This window comes from Phalacrocorax aristotelis, chromosome 12, assembly GCF_949628215.1.
Source record: "Phalacrocorax aristotelis chromosome 12, bGulAri2.1, whole genome shotgun sequence".
NCBI classification, from domain to species: Eukaryota; Metazoa; Chordata; class Aves; order Suliformes; family Phalacrocoracidae; genus Phalacrocorax; species Phalacrocorax aristotelis.
In genome coordinates, this window is record NC_134287.1 from 2,702,183 (window position 1) to 2,723,667 (window position 21,485).

Here is a 21,485-nt window from a genome sequence, read left to right on the forward strand (position 1 = left end):
GGCAGAAAACAAAATCAAAACCAACCAGAATTGCTAGGTACTTTACATCAAGGAAATCTTAAGTTATATTTTTAAACTTTGATGTGTGTGCTCAAGGAATGCACCAAGCACATGGTAGCAAGCCCCCTTTTGTGAGCTGGAAGACTCTTCCATTCTGTGTAGCATAAGGATCACTCCAGCTTATACGGCCAACAGTTAACAGCAGTTTGCTTCTGCCATAGATTTTACAAAGCCTTTGGGTGAGAACTCCTCCAAGAGGCTGGAGCTGGCCGCATCGAACTGTGAGAAAGGGATCCATTACCAATGTTGAATCGGATCAGTGTGGAGAACTGCCCGACAGCTGTTTATATAGTGCTCTTACCTTCACTGTTATCTATTTTGTAAAATATTTTTGAAATGTTTTCTAAGGCCTGCATTTTCCTTTGATTTATGCGTGAAGAGATAATGATCTTGGTGTACCAAGCTTATAATTAATAGCAACACCCTTCATCTTAACTTTAGATACATTTTTTTCCTCTAAGTGATTAAAAACTAATCCTTGGCAGTACTCCTGTCTAAATTGATTGCCTGTAAGCTTGATACTACAATAAACCTCCTAGTTGTTGCCCATATTGTCACTTTTATCGTTGGATAAATGCTGCTTGATATGTGAACAGACAGGATGCTTATTAATTGTTCTCAGTTGGATATTGTAGACTAATGCTAAAATGGTGACTGGCAAAAAATTAACTTAATGGTCACTTGTGTTGCAAACAAAGCAAGTACCGTTTATGTGTATACACTTAAAAAGAGCAAACATACTAATTCTATAATGCTGCTGGAAAGCTTATTCCCTCTAATTATTGATTTTGAGTATTAAAAAACCAACCCAAACAATGAAAAAACAACTCTGACAACCTCCCATTACTTCATTATATTGTCATTATACCAAGCTTTTTTTATGCTATAGCTCTTCACAGCATGCAGGAAAATGTCTTAACCCCATATTTACTCTTTTAACTACAAACTATGGCTAAAATATGTGTTCCCGTCGTAGCCTGCGTCCATTCAAACATTTACCTTGCCCCTTAGCCTGCTGAAAAAAACCCTAAAATGTCTCCAGTCTGGTGTTTTGGTGGTTGTGAAATCAGAAGAATGAACATTAGGTATCATATTTCTCACTGTGATCTCAGTCGTGGAAATGCCCAGCTGTGTAGGTGTGCGCATCCGTATGCACGTGGGTGCGTAAAATGACGAGGATTCTTCTGCTGTTGGTTGCTGGGATCTGCTGGCTGGGCAGCAACTCCTGCAGGAGAGGACCTGGGGCTCCTGGTGAAAGAGAAGCTGCCCAGGAGTTGGCAGGGTGCCTCTGAGCCCTCAAGGCTAATGACTTACTGGGCTGCATTAGAAAAAGCCTGGCCAGCAGGTGCAGGGAAGGAAAAGTTCCCATCTGTGGGGGAGCCCTGGGGGTCACACACATGCCCACGCTGTGTGGGAGAGGCAAACTGGAGGAGTCCAGGCCTGGGTTGCTCAGACGGCTGGGGGCTGGGGCACCTGAGGGTGGAGGAAGGACTTGCATCCTGAGGAAGAGAAGGCTAAGGGCAAATGCGGCTGCTGTATTTAACCATCTTTAAGCAAGGGGCTGCAGAGATGATGGAGCAACTTTTCCCTCAGAAGCGTACAGTGAAAAGATGAGTCAGTGGTCACAAGGTATAAGAATGGAAATTTCTGTAGGATATAAAAGGAATGTCTTGATGCATGGGAGTGGGCGCTGCGCCGAGAGCCCGCAGGGGCCACGGGATCTGTCTGTGGAGGCTTTTGGCTGGACAAGGTCTAGAGCGAGCTGGTATGAACACAAATTGGAAGTTCTGCCCGTTTTGAGCAGGCAGATGTTATCCGGAGGTTGCTTTCAAGACATATTACAGTTCTACTATTTATAGACTTTCAAAATTTTATTTTCAGAGTACCTTGAGGAAGTTGGCAAAACAAAGGTACAGCGATGCAGGTAAACAAGGTTGCTTAGAGCTGTGTTAGAAGTTGCGGAGGGAAAAGTAAGGAGATGTGGTAAGCATCTTCATTCAAGTCTGCCGGTGGCAATACTTGCATGTTTCTGCCCTCCGTTGAACTTTCCAGCTGATTAGGCCAGAAGCACTTGTGGGCTAGCGTAAAGGACACAAAAATGGTTATAAGGTCCCTATCATGCCTGTGATCACTGGGCTGAACATAAAAATCCCTCTCCAAAGCAACAGCCTGCAGTAGTCAGCTGAAGTTTGTCCAGGTCTTGCTTTCTGTAGCGGGGGAGGATGTTGGCAGCTGCTGCTGCAAGGCTTTGATCTTCTGCTGGGTGGATGATGGTTCCTTACGCTTCGCTGGAGCAGGGTTACTCCAGGACGTGGCTTCCTGGAGCAAGCCTGCTCTGATTTCCGATTGATCGCAGTAGCAGTTCATGACTGTGGAGAGGTGGTAGGACTAATAGCAGCTGGGAGAAAGAAAAAGAGCCATGGCAGATCCATAAATCTTACTGTGCTGTTGTCCTTAGTGCTCGTGCTGCCTTGAGAAGACAGCGTCCTGCAGCTCATTTTCTGTTAATTCTTACGTATTTGTCCATTTAGGAAAGTTAACCAGAAATCTCAGGGAAAGGGAGATCAGCAGAATAGAAAGTTACAACCCAGAGTGACCGTTTTGTACCTGATCAAAGCCGCTGTGCTGGGGTTTGAAACTGTAGGTAAATATGTGCATACAGCTGCTCACGCGTGACGCTGAGTTGTGTGGGAAATCTGCTGTTGGGGAAGGCACATCCTTGCAAGCCCGCGGTGGATTCTTAATAGCTGCAATGCCTAAGATTAGTTAGGAGCAAGGTTTAACAGTAGTTTTGATGCTACTTGCAGGATCGCGGGTATAAAAGTGTGAACATAGTTTTTAGCATGTAATCCTAATTTTAGGTTACGCTATGGAAACAGTAGAAGTAAATGCCATGGTTGACATGCTGATCATCACAAATCTTGATAAATTCTTGATTGTTCGTTGTGTGAATGTTTTGGATGGTGAGAAGTATCCTGGGTGGCTTCAGAGTAGGAAGGGTAGTAACGTGATACCCCAAAAAGCCTTATTAGGAGGGTGTGGGCTAGGCTCACGTGTTTCATTTAGTGCCAAAAGTGACTACTCGGGAGACGGGCAGTAACGGGAGGTCCTTGTGTGTGGCAGTCGTTCATTTAATGAGCAGTGAATCCTTCCAACAGTGATTTTCATTTGCATGGCTGCTGCAATGCAAAACTCCTTGTTGAACAATAGCTAGGGCTTCTTTTGCTGTTTTTAAAATTGAAGCTTTACAAGATTCTTGTGCCACTTATATGTCGAGGTTGGGGGAAAAAGAAGACAGTTCAGTTTCTAATAAGATTGTGTTGGATATAGGACTTTCACTAATCTTAGCATGGCATTGTGGGGAAATCAGAAAATCTTGATGCGACGAGAGCTACTGCATTCTCCTTCTCTTTTAGTTTATTTAAACTCTTCATCCTTAGTTCTCTTCAAAATTTCTCATCGCAACTCCTCGTGTGCATAGGCAGTAGTGCTAGTGTACGGTGCACAGCAGTGCTTCTGAAGGGTTTTTTGTTCTTTAAAGAATGGGAATTCACAAACTCTTCCTAGTTTGGGAACTTCTGTTTTAGGAATACATTTTGCTAGGACAGAGAGCACCAGGCACTACCGAAGTCTAAGAGAAATGGGGCAACAGAAGAGGCTTCATTGTCGTTAGTAATGAATCCTAGAGATTGGTGTAGTTTCCTACGGACCACCTAGAAAGTAAAGCCTTTATTTTGAAATGTACTGCCTTCCTTCCCACCCTGTGCAAAGTACTGTGCTGTATTAGAGGAGGTGTCTGTGAAGGAATTGTCAGTGCTGAGGTTGTCATATATTTGGAGGTCTTTGTTTCATTCTAAAGCTCTTATTACTGAGGTATTTTATGCCAAATACTTTAGACAAGATTTCATAGCACATTAATCTCCTTGTACTTAACAGATAAATGCATGAATTAGTGAAAGTAGCACATTCATAATTGGATTCTAAGTTTTTGTAACTGGGATTTAAAGTTGAAATGTTTTAAGATTTTTTTTTTGTGGAACTATTGATGTGATTCTTAAATGTAGTTTTAAATCATTCTGAAAACTCTTTTCCCCAGCTGTTGCACAACTCCATGCTTTGTCTAACATTCAGTAGCAATTTTCTTCTTCATCACTGATACTTAATGAGTATTTTAGGTCACTTTATCTTTTGTTTGCTTATGACCTTTAAAAGAATTAGAGAATCTTTTGATGTGTTTCTTCTGCTGAAGTGTCTAGCTTCCACACGCTTCATCTTCCCCTACAAGAAGAGGTTAAACAAGCATTTCCTCCTACCCCAGAGTAATCCTGAAATGGGATTTTGCTTCTAACCTTGTGCAGATCTCATTGAAGCACGGTGAGTCATATTTACTGATTTACTTTTCTGATGGTTTGCCTGTTTATTCCCGTCCCTGCTTTGCCAGTGGTCGTTGGACAGGCAGAGGACTAGCGTATGCAGGCAAACTTTTTCGCTATGGTTAGAATTAACGGTCCCTTAGGTAGTTAGCTGGAACAGTAGAGTGCCGAGATTAATAATTTAGTCTCGTCTTGTGAATTACAAGTTAGATGATGGTTAAGTTAAGCTTTTTCAAGTACCTGAAGAAGTTGAATGGGCCATGACACACATTTCGGCACAGAAGGGAGGTATATAGAGCAATGTGGAATAGCGTTCCCTTGAAGGCACTAGTCCCAGTCATTTGGCAGGATTATTGTTTAAATGAGATTTTTAACCCATTTTCTGGGTCCAGCAGCACGCATTCAGATTGCACTTCTGACAATTGCGTTGGGTACCCAAAGTGGGAGAGCGTTTTGAAGTCTTGCTTCACTGAATTTTCACTGATTTCAGATTTTAAAAGCATTGTTAAAAAAATAAAAAATTGGAGTGACAAAAAATGCCCTGCCATAACCCTGAACATTTTAAGCCTTTTAAGTGTTTACCTTGATTTTCTCCCCATCTACTGTCCTTCTGTAGAATCTTTTATTTGGAAAAGGATTAAGGAATTGGAAGATCCTTGCCTTATCCTATTATTTTGGAAAAAGAGTTTTGCTAAGAATAGTCTTGTAGTCTGCTGTCAGTGTCTTTGCCAAAAACTGTAGAATTACACAAGTTTTCTTTTGATGCAGCTATTCCGGTTTATGATTTCTGTGGCAAAACTGACCTGCAAGAGACAGTTGGCACAGTGCTACTTCATATATTGTGATAATAGGATTCATCATGGAACCATCTGTAGTGGAGCTTCATGTGACATTACACTGGAGGAGCTACAGGGATCCTCTCTTAGGAAATGTAGCAAGGCAGAGTGTGTGCAGAGTGATAATTTCTTTTCTTTGTAAATGTAGCACTATTTATTCTGGTAAGGCTGGTTCTAGAAAAATGCTACCTATTTAATTTTTTTGTGACTAACTAAAGTCACAGTTCAGGAGTCCATAAAAAAAATTGACGAAAGGTAGGGTGGGAATTGTCAGTGTTAGAAATGCCAGTTTACAGGGTGTTTAATACTGCATGCTGCAGCCTATCTGCCTCTTCATTTATATCCTACTGGCATGTGAATCTCAAACTTATTTTAAAGAAGGAAGATATTTATCTTAAAGAATCTCTGCTGATGTCTAATCACTTCTTAAAACTAAAATGTTTAAGAATAGAGAAACTCTGCAGTATATTCCATTTATACTTTGGAATACTATAATTTATATATTTTATATATACATATGTAATATCCATATTACAAATACATCACTGTGCAACCTCCTGTGTTGTTGATCTCTGTGTCATATATACCCTTATCGCAAAATACAAACCCCTGGAAAAATTAGAGTACAGAATACCACATAGCAGCGGAGTGGCACTGGCATAAACTAGACCAGAAGTGATTTATAACTTGGTGAGAATAGGTATGTTAAATAAGTGGTATGGCCAGGGCTGAGGACTTTCAGAGAGGGTGCTCTGGTATTCCAGAGCAGCTGTGCTAACTTACTGGTCATGTTATGGGAACTGACTTGGCCGTGAGAAGTGCTGGGAGGTTGTATGTGCTGCTGTCTTATTTGTTGCCGATTTGGGTAACCAGAGCTGATTTGACTATTGCCAAAATCAACTCAAGCCTCAGGTGAAGCTTGGGTAAATCTGAAACTTCATAACTCTTAGCCCAGTATTCAGGATGTTTTAAATGCTTATGTTAGTGGCTCTCTCTAGAGATTGCTTTGTGTTCAGAATAGGTACCTTTTTTTAAAAAAATACATTCCAGAAACCAGGAAATCTAGATGGCCCCAAGTGTTTATTAATCACAGATGATGAAAAAGTGTCAGGTTTCTGATTTTTTTAGGCCAAGCTATGTACTTTGACTTATCTTCTCATTCCTGTGTTTTTCTGAATCTTAATTTTGTTTTACTTCCACTTCCCGTGTTACAAAGTTAGAGCTGCTGGTGTCCTTCATGTGTGTTTTACCTAATTGCCAGGCAGGGCCTAAACAAACAGCCTGTGGATAATTTTCTTCTGTGACCAGCTGCTTTAGTGACTGTCATAAAGGGGAGATAAAACCGAGTAGCACTAAAAGTGCCAGAGGTGAGGTCAGTTGTCTGACTGGTTTAGGTAATATGACTGTGTAGAAGACAAATAGAAACATGCAGTTCCATGTATGGTGTTTTTTCCCTGTGCTTTGTGGCACAGCAAAGAATGTCCCTGTGCTGTTAACAAACGGTACTTTAACTCTCCATGCATGACTGCTATATGCTGGCATTTTTTTTTATAGTGGAAGGGCTGTAGCTTATAGACTGGCATTATGTGGTAATATTTTAGAATGTAGAGAAACTGAGTTGCCAAGAGTAGGCAGATGGATTAAGTGAAATCCTTTTGAGAAGAGCGTTATTGATAAAAAGCAGAAAAATATCTGTTTTGAAAAGAGAATCACTGCAAAACTTAGGGCAGTTGTGAGTAATTGACTCTGTGTGCATTTGTTACTTGGTTCTTCATTTTCCTGCTTGCGCAAGGTATATGGTGTGTTTGTAAAGAATTCAGTTCTCAGCTGAATTTGGTTCGATAGTAAACAAAATAAATAGTTTAGAAGCAGAAGAAATTATATTGTCTTATTTTGGATGTTTTGTAAGAGGTGTTCACAATATGAGAATTCTCTTTAGAAATGCGTGTAGCAGTTTAATACTGATATTTTTTTTAATATAGAGGTTACTCAAAGGTGGTGAATGCAGGTTCAGCATTTGAAGCTGGTGCTGCTGACCCCTGAAAGGAGTAGTGTTTTCTTAAGCCACTTTAGAACCTATTGGTGTCTGATAGTTGGTTTGTAGAAATGCATGCTTTGAGCTTCTGAGGAAAATGAGATGTGAAGCGGACGTGCTGACCTCGCCGGCGCTCGGCGGGGAGCAGTGTGTGAAATCGCAGTTGGAGCTTTGGTGGTTCTGTCCCCGCCAGCTGGCCGAGCAGTGCTGGGAATGGTTCAGCTGGAGCCGTGTTTAACGACAGGAATTAGTTTTGCAGCTTTCTACGTGTTTGGATGTGATCGTACACTACCTATTTCCAGATAAATGCCAGTATCCCAGTATTCTGCTAGTTAGTCTTCATTTTGTTGCTGCCAGTCATAGGTCTTTCCTTACTGTTAAATAACTTCTGAATTGTTAGTGAGTTCTGACATTATACCAGACGAGAAGTTAATGTGGAAGCAGAAAAGCTTAGGATACAGTTGTCTAATACAAAAATCAGGGCGCTGCTCACTTTCTCCAGCTTCAGGTTTCCCCAGTTTCAGGTTCAGCCGTTAATGTTTTGGCACTGACGACTGTAGCCTGTGACTGATTGCTATTTCTGGCTCCCTAGTATTCGAACGTGATTTGATGCAGGGAATTCAAGCACTGGTGCATAAAATATTATGTTGAAAATGAGCTGTTTGAGCTCGTTCCTGGTTTTATTATTAACTAAAATTACCGTGGCTTGTGAACCATCTGGGCTGAGGTTCCCAAAATGATATGCTGCTTTGTGGAAACATCTACTTTTGGCTGAGGCGCTATGGTATCGATCGGGTAAGTCTGACAGGAGCAGTGCTAGAGAACATGCCAGCTTCAAGTTCCTGCCTGTATGCCTAACCCTGCAAATATAATCCCGAAGGGGTCCTAGCTTCAGTGGCACCGCAGAATGTGTCCTCAGCCTCAGTGAAATCGCTGTGTTCGAGAGAGGACAATGAACAGCGCAAAAAGAGAAAACCCAAGGGGCTGCATTTGCAGCAGCTGCTACTGAAGAGCTCTGCTTGGGAAATAAGTGTGTTTCTCTTCCCTGGAGAAATCCTTGACTGGCTGCCAGTAGTGACTCTGCTCTCCCTTCCCTTCCCTCTCTCCAAAGCAAACAAGGAAGCTCCCAAGTGCTGGTGGTGCTTGTAGGGCAGGCAGTTCACCTGCGCCTTGCCCGGGTGCTGCAGCTGTTGTCACGGCGTCTCCGTGGGGTCATTCACTGGCTGAAGTGACTAGAAGAAGGAGCAGGTCAGTTTAATTGAGATGAAAAATGAAACATGCATTTGCTATCCTTATTTGTGTATGTATTTTTTCTTTTAATAACTTCTAGTCTGTCCCTAAGCTGGAAGCTGACTTTCAGTAGGTGTGAAATTTCGTGGAATCATTCTGCCTCCTTCCATAACACGCTGGAGTTATTTTTATTTGACAGATAACACCATATCTGGCTTGGGCAGTACAGTTCATAAAATGTATAAATATTGGGCTGGGAAAGATTTAACTTGCAGGAAGCTTACTGAAAGTAATTTAAAAAAAGTAAGTTGCTGATTGTGTTTCTATGAACAAGTTTTTTCCTTTCCTGCCCCTCAAATTCTACTATAATGGCATAAATGATAAAAGTTCACCTGTTTTTGTAAGAGGTAAAAATAGAGGGCTGTGCCTGGGTGTCTGCTGAAGAACTTCTCTGAGTTATTGAGAAGCTGACCAGCATTTCGCAGCAGCTCTGCAGGTAGCCCTGGTGTCCCCCTAGAAGATTAGTTTGTCCTCAGTGCGCTTGGATTCTGGTCTCCTGCCTCTTCCTCACTGTGCGTTTTACAGATGGGGGCGGGAAGCCCCAAATCTTCCTCTACTAATTCAAGCTCCTCTTTGTTGTTCTTCTTATCTTCATATTATCCTTAGTAAATCTTTAATTCTGCTTTGAGTCAGGTTCTGGAAAAACTCTTTTTCTGATTTTTAAAACTGCAGTTTTTCTTCCCTAACCCACCGCTGTAACCAGCAGTTAGAAAGATTCCTTTTTCCAGGGCAGCCCAGGCTGCCTCGACATTTTAAAAGAGCTATAGGGGAGGCGCAGTTTCTTGCTGAAGTTCAAGTGCAAGGTCTGGAGTTTGTGAGGAGTCAAGGAACTGCCTCCACCGCGAGAAGCGCGGGAAGGCCTCTGCTGGAAGCTGGAAATGGGGGAGGTTGGCCACAAAGCTGGGCTTGCTGGAGTACAGGGCGCGAATATTTTTGAGGCGGAGAAGGAAAGAAGGAATGGATGGAGAGAAGTACGTGACTAGAGAGCAGAAGCAACCAAAAGACTGGGGAGATTTATGTGTTGCAAGAAAGCAGACTGATTTAGAGCACTGGGGAGTACCTCATCCGCAAAAGGTTCTCTGCGAGCACCGATGTGACCGAGTGTACATAAGCATATGTTGAGTCTTAAAAATGCTTATTTTTCTCTCAGTTCCTTCCTTCAGTCACTAATAATCTGGGCAAAGACTCAAAGCATGATTCTTGAGGTCCTTTATACTTCTTTGATACTTGCATCGGGAGATGATGATTGTAAGAAATCTCCCTGTATGTGAGGTAATAGGATTACTTGTCTGTTCCAAACAGAACTGGGGTTTGGGGAAGGGCATCAGCTGTGGAGGTTAAAATCAGATTATCAGACTTGTTCTTTGAGTGCCTCTTTCAAGAATTGATAGGAGGTCTTTGGAATGCTTTTTTGTAGAGAACATGAAGTATTGAATTTAGCAGAACTTTACATTTTACTAAGGGAATGTTTATTGACAACTGTTAAAGAAATAAATACAGGCTTTCTATTTACCAGGCTAAGAATTTAGAACAAGAAGTTGAATTTTAGTTATTTTATGGGTATCTTAGAAAATCAGTTTTATGTAAATGTTCTTTTCCAGGCAATGTAATTTGATGATCTTCCTTGTCAAAGGGAGGACGTGCTTTCTCCTTCGCTTAGAGCTTCTTGTGCTCCCAGCCATCCCAGGTACAAGTTGTTTTGTATTTAATAGTAAAGCCAATGTTCATTTTAATTTTATGAATTTCTTTATTTTACTTTTCTATAGATGGGAGAGGGGTCACTGTGCAGGTTTGAATTGGAATTCAGTATGGAATGTGGGTGCTGGTTAAGTGGTAGGCAGCTCCTTGATACTGACTGGGGCTCCAAGTCATTTTTGGAATGCAGAATTAAGTTTAGGTCATTGCAATTACATTCAATTAGGTGATCTTTTTATGGAGACTGTGATAAAGTGATCTGGACAGGCTGGATCCATGGGCCAAGGTCAACCGTGTTGAGGTTTAACAAGGCCAAGTGCCAGGTCCTGCCCTTGGGTCACACCAACCCCAGGCAGCGCTGCAGGCCTGGGGCAGAGGGGCTGGGAAGTGCCCGGCGGAGAAGGCCCTGGGGGTGCTGGCTGACAGCCGGCTGGGCATGAGCCAGCAGTGCCCAGGTGGCCAAGGAGGCCACCAGCCCCCGGGCTTGTGTCAGCCCTGGTGTGGCCAGCAGGAGCCGGGCAGGGATGGGGCCCCTGTGCTCGGCACTGGGGAGGCCCCACCTCGAATGCTGGGCTCAGGTTTGGGCCCCTCGGGACAAGCAGGGCCTTGAGGTGCTGGAGCGTGTCCAGAGAAGGGCAGCGGGGCTGGGGCAGGGTCTGGAGCACAAGTGTGCTGGGGGGCGGCTGAGGGGGCTGGGGGGGTTTAGCCTGGAGAAGAGGGGGCTGAGGGGAGCCCTTCTCGCTCTCTGCAGCTGCCTGAGAGGGGCTGGAGTGAGGGGGGGGCTGGTCTCTGCTCCCAAGTTACTAGGGATGAGGCAAGGGGAAACGGCCTCAAGCTGCGTCAGGGGAGGTTTAGGTTGGATATTAGGAAAAAATTATTTTCTGAAAGAGCGGTCAGGCCCTGGCACAGGCTGCCCAGAGAGGTGGTGCAGTCACCATCCCTGGGGGTATTTAAAAGATGTGTAGACAGGGCACTTTGGGACATGGTTTAGGAGGCATGGTCGTGTTGGGTTGACAGTTAGACTTGATGATCCTAGAGGTATTTTCCAACCTTAATGATTCTATGATTCTATAATGTGAATATTGGCCAAGAAAAGACTGATGGAATGGAGGAGGGAGTGGCTTATTTCCTTGCATGTCCTCCTCTTCTTAGTAAGTTCCTTAGATCACAGTTACTGTCTTAATACTCCAATGAGATGGCAGAAATAGATCAAGAAAACTATACCTAGTTTTCTAGATGACTAGAAAGAGTTGTCATGTGATCTGGCTGGAGTATGAGGCTAGAGCCACTATATGAACCTGTAAACTGCAACATTAAATCACTGGGAAGGTTGCATCAGTATTAATGGATTTCATGTATTGTTAGTTTAGGACTCTGCATAGTTGTTTCCTGTAAAATGTTTTGAGAACAGAGTTAGTTTACCAGAGCAGGCTCTAAGTCTTCCCAAGAGATTTATCAACCTGGGAATGATGTTTGCTGAACCACCGAGCTAGTTCATTGGTACAAAAACCCCATATTATATTCTCTTAAATTTCATTTTGCTATTGCGTACTTAAAAGTGTTTTGCTTTAAAGCCATATTTATTTTTCTATACCAAACCTGTCATCTTTTCTGAAATGAATATCTTTAGTGGAGGAAGCTGGCTATTTATTGCTAAATATTCAACCAGCTCTTGGAAATCAAGAAATCAGCTTTGAATTTTCTGTAAAAAAAAAAAAAATTAGTATTAAAAAAACCCCTCATAACAATCCTAAAGCTTAAAAAAAAATGCGTCTTCAACGTCTTGTCTGCAGGCGAACTGAAGTGGCTTACCCTTCTCTGTTGGAACTTGAAAGCAGTAGGCAAGTCTAAATGTGCCCTTGTGTTTACGCAGGTTCCCCCTGCCTCAGTACTTCTGGACGAACCCTGAGATCTGCTGTCCCCCTTTGCCTTACTGAATCTGTAACTATGGAAGTTTGACTTTCTGGGGTCAAAAGATATGTCAAAATGTACCGTTATTTTAAGAACCGTACCTGCAATGCACTTCAGATCTGTGGTACATAAGAATCACCCCAGTATATCTGTGGTTTTGTTTAATGGTTGCCTGTAGAAAATAGCTCCTGAGATCAAGCTGTAGACTTGAAATTTTGTGCTCTGCCACTCCTCCTGTGAATGGTGTTAAGCCGGAGGACTCTTATAATGCAGACCTACATTAGATAATGTGTGAGCACTTCCATATCAATTATGCACAAGCTAGAGACCTTACTAAACACATGTCAACGTTAGGGGTAGTTTAGGCAATTGTGTGGAAGTTGTTCAACTTAAAACCATCTGATTTGTGAATGTGTAACTTGTAAGTTAATGCAAAATGTTAAGAAAATTAATCCTATAGTCAACAAGAATAATATTTTAGAATAAGCTTCAAGTTTTTCAGACATCTTTAGCATTCATAATGGTCTGGTAATGTCTTGCTGCAGTGTTCACTCAGCTAGTGTTAACTCCTTTTTTCAAATTCCTTATCTGCATTAGTGTTTAACAGAGCTGGAAGCATTGTGAAATATAACTTTTGGTTTCAAGGGTAAATGGAAAAAGAAAACGTTATTAAAACAGTGATTACTTTTGTGAATAACCGAAAGAGTTATGAAGTTACCTTTAAGGAATAGAATGCTTTTGTTCTTTTATTTCCTCAACTTGAGTCTTTGAAGCATTTGTTTCATTAAGTTTCTGAAAACAGTGCTCTATTTATAATATCCATTTAGCAGATGTCCAGAAGCCTTTAAATGTGACAGCTGAAAATTAGACAAGCATTCACAAACACATGATGCATACAAATCAGCTACGTGTGAACTGTATTTTCACAAAGAAATTAAACAAAATTCATTAATGCAAGAGCTTTATATACACTGCATTTGTTTTGCTTTCAGTAGCAATCTAGCGTATACTTGAAATGCTGTTGGTTTTCTCTAGGTCAACCAGATTCCTACAGAATATTCGTTGTGGTTGTTAGATCCCCTTATAAATGGATTTACTGAATCATCACTGATATGTAGTTTATGTCATTATAATGTTGATTACATTAATGCATTAATGTATGCAATTGTTTTATTTTAAGATTGCCTTTTTCCATTTCTACATCTCTCTAACTATCATGATCTTCACTTTTGTCATCCTACTTGCGAGCAGCTACTGCAGTAGTCTCCTTCCTTAATTGCAAAAACATTTTTGGCTGGGAACCCACCGTCTTCAGCATGTGTAGGTAGATTGCTGTCTTAGCTGGTATTTGTGGTGTGCCTAAGACACGTCTTGCCCCAAAGACTGTTTGCTGGTTTACTTCCTAATTTTCTTCTAAGACTAAGCCCATTTATGCTTGCTCTTAGGAAAGAATTGCATTAGAATCCATGAACATGAAAACCAAGTCCGATTCCGTGGGAAGCTAGTAATTAATGATGGTTGTTCCATCTGATGATTTTTCTCTTTTCTTACCTTGAAATGCAATAAAATGTATTAGGGTATGAAAACGTCTTCTCAGCTGTACTTTTCCACGGCAGTAGGAACAATCTGAGTATGTATGATTTCTTACATAGAACGGTACTTAGGGTAGGCATTGTGTGCTACAGCATGGGATGAATCCTGGATTTTCATTTCATGTTGTCTAGTAAAGGTGTAAAACAGCAATTAACGAGCAGTCTTAGAGACTTAGCTGGGCAGAGCATATGTTTCTTCACCCTTGAAGTTGGCAATATTCTGGTCAATGCTGTTTCCACGTCCCTAGTGGGAAACTATCCTTCAGGTTCCATTTCTTTGTCTGAAAAGAAGAGACGTCTCTCAAATGTATGCTTTTTGTCAGTTTGCAATGCAGCCTTTGAAGCTTTCATGTTAATTGTTGCTATCTCTAGTGAAAGAAGAGTGCAGAAGAGGTCCTCAAGTATTTTGTGCTCTTATGTAAACTGAGAGATCCTTTCTTCCACAAAACCTGTTCCATTTCTGTTCTTCTCTATGCCTGGAATGCATGCATTCAGGTCGCTGCGTGGGAGAAGTAGCATTAAGCATATTTATGTGTTGTTTTTAAAGTGATTTCTGATTTAAAAAGCACAGACTTGGTATCTAGTTGATGTGAAGTCTAGCAGGTGTGATAGCCAAGAAAACATCATTTGAGGGTAGTGCTGCGTTGAAGGTAAATACTCAGATGTCTAGTTGAAAGCACACAGTTTTCCAGTTAAATTCTAATTGTGGATACATAAACTTGCTGTGGTTAACTCAGGCGTACACCGCTTGGGGCCTGTGCGAGCTAGGCAAGTTCTTGTAATTGCCTGCTGCTTCAGCTAAACGTCTCAGAGTCCTGGTGCAGATGAGCCTGGACTGATCCGAAAAGCAAAATGTGAGATTGCCCAAATCCAGCCGTAACGACATAGCGGGTACAGGTCTGATACCTGTGTCTGTACCACAAGCTCCGCACAGCCATAAACCTCAACTGAGCCACGCTGGTGCCAGCTCTAGTTCGAACACATTAAGTTCATTTATAGTTCGGGACCATGCGGTCTAGAGGTGAAGCTCTGTTACTTTGGGGGCCCCATTATAGCGCTGTCCAGTGGTATAGGTCATCGGTGTGAAAAGCATTAAATAAAACAGTCTGGAATGAACATCCAGTCACCTCTCTCTGTAAATTGATTTCTTTAGAAGGCACACTCTGCAAAGTTTACTAAATATATCGCTATTGTTGATATAATTTTGCGTTGCAAGTTTTTGTCTTATGTCTAAGTCCATCTGGCTATTTCTAAGGCTTTTAATGCACCTGCAGTAGGACTTCTTAAAGCTCTGTGAGCAAAGGATCAGCTCCTCTCTTTACCATCCTGCCTTTCTGTCCACAAATCCTGTTTCTCCGATGTATTTAGGCTGTACTGAAAAAAATAATGTATACTGTCCATATATTGTCCTGTATCTTGATTAATAAATTGAATGCTTGCTGTATTGGAGACAAAGCTGATAGTAGTGTTAAAATACTGCACTATGTTACCTTCCAGATCCCAAAGTCAGCAAGTTCTATAGAACAGTCTTGTTTAGAAGTGCTAAGGTACAGGCCTTTCTTTGAACAGGAGTAAAAGGCAGGTGTTTGCAGGTTGGTATATAAACATTGCTATATGTGGTTTATTTTATTCTGAAATCTTGTTGTTGTTTTAAATATGCTTATTTTAAAGCTGGGTGAAGAAATTTGGTCAACCTTCATTGTCGCTGTTATTCACTTGAGGAGGAGGAGAATGGGGTGTCAATGAAACATTTCTATAAATGGCCATACGTTTTAAGGTTAGCCATAATACTTAATTTCATAAACATATGCTACTTGTCTTTTCAAGGAGCCACAAATTCATGCATCCATGTTCATGCTTTTAAAATTTAAACTTCATCAGGCTGTATAAAAGAAGTGCTGAGGGGAAATTGTTGACCATCATAAATCTCCTGCAGGACTATTGGGTTCTTGTTGCTTTTAGTGGAATCAGACTAAGACTTTTGCACAGCCTTGCAGGTCTCCTAGGGGACTTTTACTGTATTGATATAGTGTTATTTCCATTTTTAACATTTTTGTTGTACTTCCTCGGGTAAATACTACTTATGGCAATCTGAAGAATTAGTAAGTTGATATGCCAAACACCACCATACTATCTTAGGATTCAGTTTTGAGTATCCTTGAGTAATTGTGGGCTGCCACTGAAAGGTTGCCATGTATTGAAACTTGCTTAGGCAAGGTATCTTCAAGGTAAAGCACAACAGTTGATGTGTGAGAGGAAATGGAAGTGTTATGCGGGATTCTTCCCCTGCTGACAGTTGACAGCATTCTGGCAAGTTGACAGTTAATGGGACAAATGTATTATTAGTTTCCTCATTAATAATAGAAATCTGAAATCTGCATCCTGCCTTTCTTCCCATATGTGCTTCTGCAAGACTGCTAGGAAATGGAACAAAATGTCAAATTTCAGGCAGGCGAGTTTATCTGATATAGCTTAATCATGTTTTAATGAAAGGCATTGTAGGCGTATATTGTGTAAGAATCTTGAAAGCCTGACAGTTTCTGAATTTAGACTTAGTTTAATATTTAAAGGCTAAGACTTTTGGGGTTGTGGATCTTTGAAGCTAGACTTCGTAAGACTAGTCATGAGTAAATTAGCAGATAGGGAAAAACGAAGTCTTTGGCTTTCTTCTGGGAGCTGTATTTACAGAGCTGGGCAATACCAGGTGCTTCTGAGGATGCTTTCATGAGAGGTGATGAGACAGGGAACACAGTGGGTTCTGAGCTGAGTAGAGACTGAGTGGAAGTAAACTTGCGTGTAAAATGAGGCTTACACTTTCTGTGGCTGATGGACAAAACTGTGTAGAAGTTGTAAGAGACTTTGAGGTGAGTGGCACAGAGGAGATGGGTGTCAGGGCTGGTTCAGGCTATGGAGGCTGTAATGGCTGATGAAATGCTGGAGGGTTGGAGGTGAGGGGAAAGCGTACGTATGTTCTGAGACCTCTGTCATCTGTGCTGGTCTGGGCACGTTACACCCAAGTGGCTTATTTACATCCTACAACAGCCCACCATCCACAATGTGCAAGAAATGGCTTTTCTGAGAATTGACTCCATTTCTTCTCAAGCTGAGTCAGTCAGTTTTATGGTAGAAGAATATGCATTTAAAATGAAGAGATAAGACTATACCTCTTGCTAACGCAGTAGAGGCTGATATTTTTTGAGGAACAGCACATGGGCTGCAGAAAAAGGAATGATAGTTTAGATGCAAGTGGAGATACTCCTCCTTCCTCACTCCAGGATACCTCTCCTTTCTTCCCCATTTATTTACTCTACTCTCTTGCTATCAATGTTTAGTTGATATCATTTTTCTATCCTCTCTGTTGGTCTGGGGTGCTTTGAATTCTTTCTCTGCTTCAGCCATTATAATAAGTCTACACTTCAATCTCATGTGAAGCTCATGGGAGCAAACCTCATGGGTAATGGGAAAGGAACCAACTACTATGATTCTAGTTGCAGGTGCTTTAAATTTAGCTACATGGTGATTTTTCAGCCTTGTTCCAAAGTCAAGTGGGCAACAGGCTAATGTATGTGTTCAGCTAAACTGTTCGGTATCTTCATCCTTCTCATGTTTTGAACTATGCTCTCAATACTCTGAGTAATGGTCAACAAGAATATCCTAATCCAAAGTAGACTGGGTTTTTTGGTGCCCCTTGGGATGCAAGACACTACATAATTAGTCTATAAGAGATACAACATTAAATTTTGAGAGGTGCTCCAGAGCTGCAGTATGCAAATGTTTATTGAAGTACAACAACCTCCCAGTTGTATCCGAGTATTTGTTTTTCTTCTGTGTTTTGACTGTTTTTATTTGTGCATTACACCCTGACTTGGTTTCCTAGGAGTTCCTTAAGCTTCTTTTTTCCAGCAATCAGTCCCTTCCCTGAAATAGAGCCGTACTGAAAGTGCAGAAGACCTTTGGTTTTGCTGTATGTAAGAGCAGGGTTTTTGTTTTTACTCGCTTCCTCCTGTAAAAAGTAATCTTTGCACTGCAAAGCCTATCTCTCCAGTCTTGCTCTTGCTCGTTTCCTAGGAGTTGGAAATATTGCCAAATAGTGGTCCAGGAGACTTTGAATCTTTACAGTCATGCACAGCCGGTGATGTATGGGTCAGGGTAGCAGTGGGGTGTTTGAGGCAAGGTCCAGGTAGGTCAGATCTCTTACAGAATAGCCACAGCTATTGTAAGAACATCAGTTATAAGTCACTTAACGACCTTCATGACTAAGGGGGAAGCATTCACTGAAACTGTCCTGTTTGGTGGAGATAAATAGATACACCAGTGACAAGAAGCCTGAGGTTTTTCAGCTGTCAGTAGAAAGATACAGTGCACTGAAGGCTGTTCAGCAGTATTCAGATGCAGTGTATGACGTGGTTTTCAACAGCATTTTAAAGAGTCCAGTAGCAGGGAAGCCATTTAAACCATAATCTGATAGTGCTTTTATGAATGTTATGGTTTTTTCCATTTTATCTCTTTATTCTTTACTAATTGGGTTTTTGTTTGGTTTTGGGGTGTTCTTTTTTTTTAAGTTCAAAGTGTCATGAGTGACATCAGTTGTTGAATTTTTCAACACAGTAGAGGCACATTTAATTATATCTGTCATGGAATCATGTCCCTCAAACACGTAGCTCCTTCTTTTTTAAGTAACCAATTATAATTAAACCATTGACAGCAGGAGTTTGCAACTTGTGGAATGTAAGATAGGAATGTAAGAATTCTTGGGACTAGAAAGTTCAGCAGATTTTTTAAATTTTTCTAACTGTAACCCTTAATGCCCTGAATTTGTAATAGTGTATCTACAATATTTTGCTTTAGGAATCTATGTTGGAGTAGTCTCTCTTCTAAAAACTTAGGAATAGCTACTTAAATTTAAAATATTTGAATTTCTGAATGTGACTATATTTTGATTATTGAAGTAGATGTTACAGATGTTTCCATTCTCTATTTAGGCGGTCCAATGAAAACAAATTTTGGCTCTAATTGATTTCAAGCTTGGGGAGCAAAACCATCTTATACTTACTCTGAGGCTTGGAAAAGCCTAGTTAGACACATCATCTTTAGATAAGCCTGTTTTTTTTCCATGGGTGTGGAAAGGTGGGTGAGGACACAGCCCTTCGAGAGCTGAGCTTTCTGTTCCTCAGGCACAGCAGAGAGTGGAAGTGGCAAAACCAAGGATGGTGGAAGGAGAGACTCAGCCTAGAATGAGCAAGGTGGTGGGCTGGTGCCTCCTGCGTGTTGTAGTCCTGACCGAAGCTGTCTGTCGGCCAAAGGCTTTGGCACCAACGCTCGGGTGCAGGTGGAGCTCTCCTCCGTGCTTTCTCTCCCTCTGGCCAGTGGGTAGATTCCCCACCTTCCCTGGCAGCTTGGCTTTGGGAGACACGTGTGGAGTGCAGGGGGACGGGGCCCGAGAGTGTAACGCTTCCTGGCGATCCGCTTCGAGTATGATACAGTCGCTGGCTGAAGTAAAAGAGAATTTACGTACCAAACCTGGTCACAAACTTGATTTTCTTTTTTAGGTTCAATTATGAATCTTCAGACAAAAGATTTTTTTATTTAGTTATCTTTGGAGTGGAGAGGGTTAGACTAACTCCTTACAGGCAGTACCTAGGTGACTGCAAAGCTAATATATGCAGAAAGGAGTGAAAACGTTATTACAAAAAGTTTACACACAGAATTCTTTTTCTTACCTTAGTAAAAATAAACAAGGGCTTCTTTTATGTGCTGCTGTATGCTAAAATACTATTAGCAATTTCAAAATGGTTAGTAAATACAAGTTTCCCAGTACATATTGCCAAGCACATTTTACAGTATTGAACATGTAGCAAATGACAAAGCTTTAAGGCAATGAAATTTGCTTGGTAATAATACCATGTATGGTATACGTGTAAAATCTGTTCTCTAAGAGAATACTGTCTCTCAAGATCCTTAAACTCGGTTTGTTTCACCCTTTGATCCAATAAAGTTCACCACATTGAAAGAAAATTCAATTAAACACTTTAAAGGTCAATATTTTGACTAGCCAAATGGGAAAGTGTCAACATTGATCTGAAACCTTGGATGGAGAGAAGCAGTCCTTCCTGCATTTGTTTCCGAGGAATCATCCCAAGTGAAGTATTAAACTGACGTTATCTTGATGCTAATACCAAACAGCAGAGCTCTATCTACTAAGCTGTTCTGGCTAATCCTACCTTGTTCAATGTCGTTACATCTTAATATAGTTTTAGTGAATAAACTCAATTTTTTTTTTTTCCGCAGCTGGTGATGAACTGATGTAAGATTCTGTGAATGATAGTCTGCATTCTTTGTTCTCTCAGTTTCAAAAAATTGGCTAACTTCATACCTTCCACAACAATCTTTCTTCTGATTCAGGTGGGGTTTTTTGTCATTATGTATTTGTTTTATACGAAAACTTTGTGTGAGTACATCTGTGAGGGAAGTGTTGAGAAAGAGGCAGAGTCCAAAGATGTGTTGATAAAAGGGGATACGGAAGAAAGAGCTGGGGGTGGTGTTGTGTATTGCGAAGAAATTAGGCTTTGTGGCTCCCTCCAGTAAGCCTGCCTCTCCCCCCCGTAGAGCTACTGTTTATGGTCTGGATCCCCAGCTTGTGTACAGTTTTTCTTGTGCTAGGCAACAGTTCTTGTCCAATTATGCCACTTCTGTCAACCGGAGAAGGAAGCCTTTAGCAATACCACCAATACACTGATACGAGCTCCTTTGCTATTTAGTTCAGTCTTTGTGACAGAGGCTTGGGTTTTTGACAGTATTTTGGAAAAGGGCCTTGTTTAATTGGCATCCGTCTCAAAAGAAACGTCTATTAATGTAGTGCATTTTTATTTCATAACATACCAAATAGCTAAAAATGTGTCATTTTTAGAACTTGAGTCCTCTTTATTGTACCTGTGCAGCTGAAGTGAATGCAGGTTAGCTAGTCCAGATGGAATTCGGTATGTTTACAGATTCTTGAAAGAATTCTACTCGTACATTTATGATTATTTGTGGAGGTCACATTTGCGCTGTCCACGTTTTCAAAGCTTGTTTAAAATTTACCAAATGTATACTGTCATGGCTTAGGGAAGCTAAGAATCTGTTTGAGGATGCTGAATAATAAAGGAAAGTGTTCCTTAAGTTAGTAACAAAGGAAGAGGGCATGCTGTAGCTCTTGAAGAAATGAAGAAAGTTCTTCTAGTCAAACAGGAATTTGCACTACTAGACATCTTACAGCTACACCCAAAACCCTTGTAAAGAGAAAATTAAAAGTTCACAGTTAACATCAAAGAAACAGGAAATGATACAGTAGAAGCCACCATGCAGTTTTATTTTTTCCTCCTGTGCACATGTGCATTGAGATGTTGTCTGTCTTTTTTTGATATCGGTGCGGGGTGTGTGTGTGTGGTGTTTGGAATATACATCCTTTGTTCTTACTCTTGTAATCATCAGGGAAAGAGAACTTTTATTCGTAGGAGCTAGTGTGCGAGGTCTCTGACAAGGCCTAGATTGACTGTATGTATTTCCACATCGGTGACAGGTGTTCCTGGCAAGAGTGCCTGACCAAGAGTATTTTGACGATGGCAATGTCTGGAGGGCTTGTTGGCATTTTGTCACTCTTGTATTTAGAGAGTCATGCAACAGTTTATGTTGGAGGGGACCTCTGCAGAGTGTC

General features: G+C 41.2%; 1 protein-coding gene across 1 annotated transcript in view; it reads left to right on the top strand.

Moving 5' to 3' along the window:
* The first annotated feature begins 8,419 nt into the window (after positions 1-8,419).
* MAPK8 (mitogen-activated protein kinase 8) overlaps positions 8,420-21,485 on the top strand; it is a 36,103-nt gene continuing 23,037 nt past the window's right edge. Inside the window, exons 1-3 of the mRNA XM_075107515.1 lie at positions 8,420-8,552; positions 10,196-10,281; positions 20,081-20,194. The gene's annotated coding sequence lies outside the window, so the exon portion shown is untranslated. The remainder of the gene's footprint in view (positions 8,553-10,195; positions 10,282-20,080; positions 20,195-21,485) is intronic.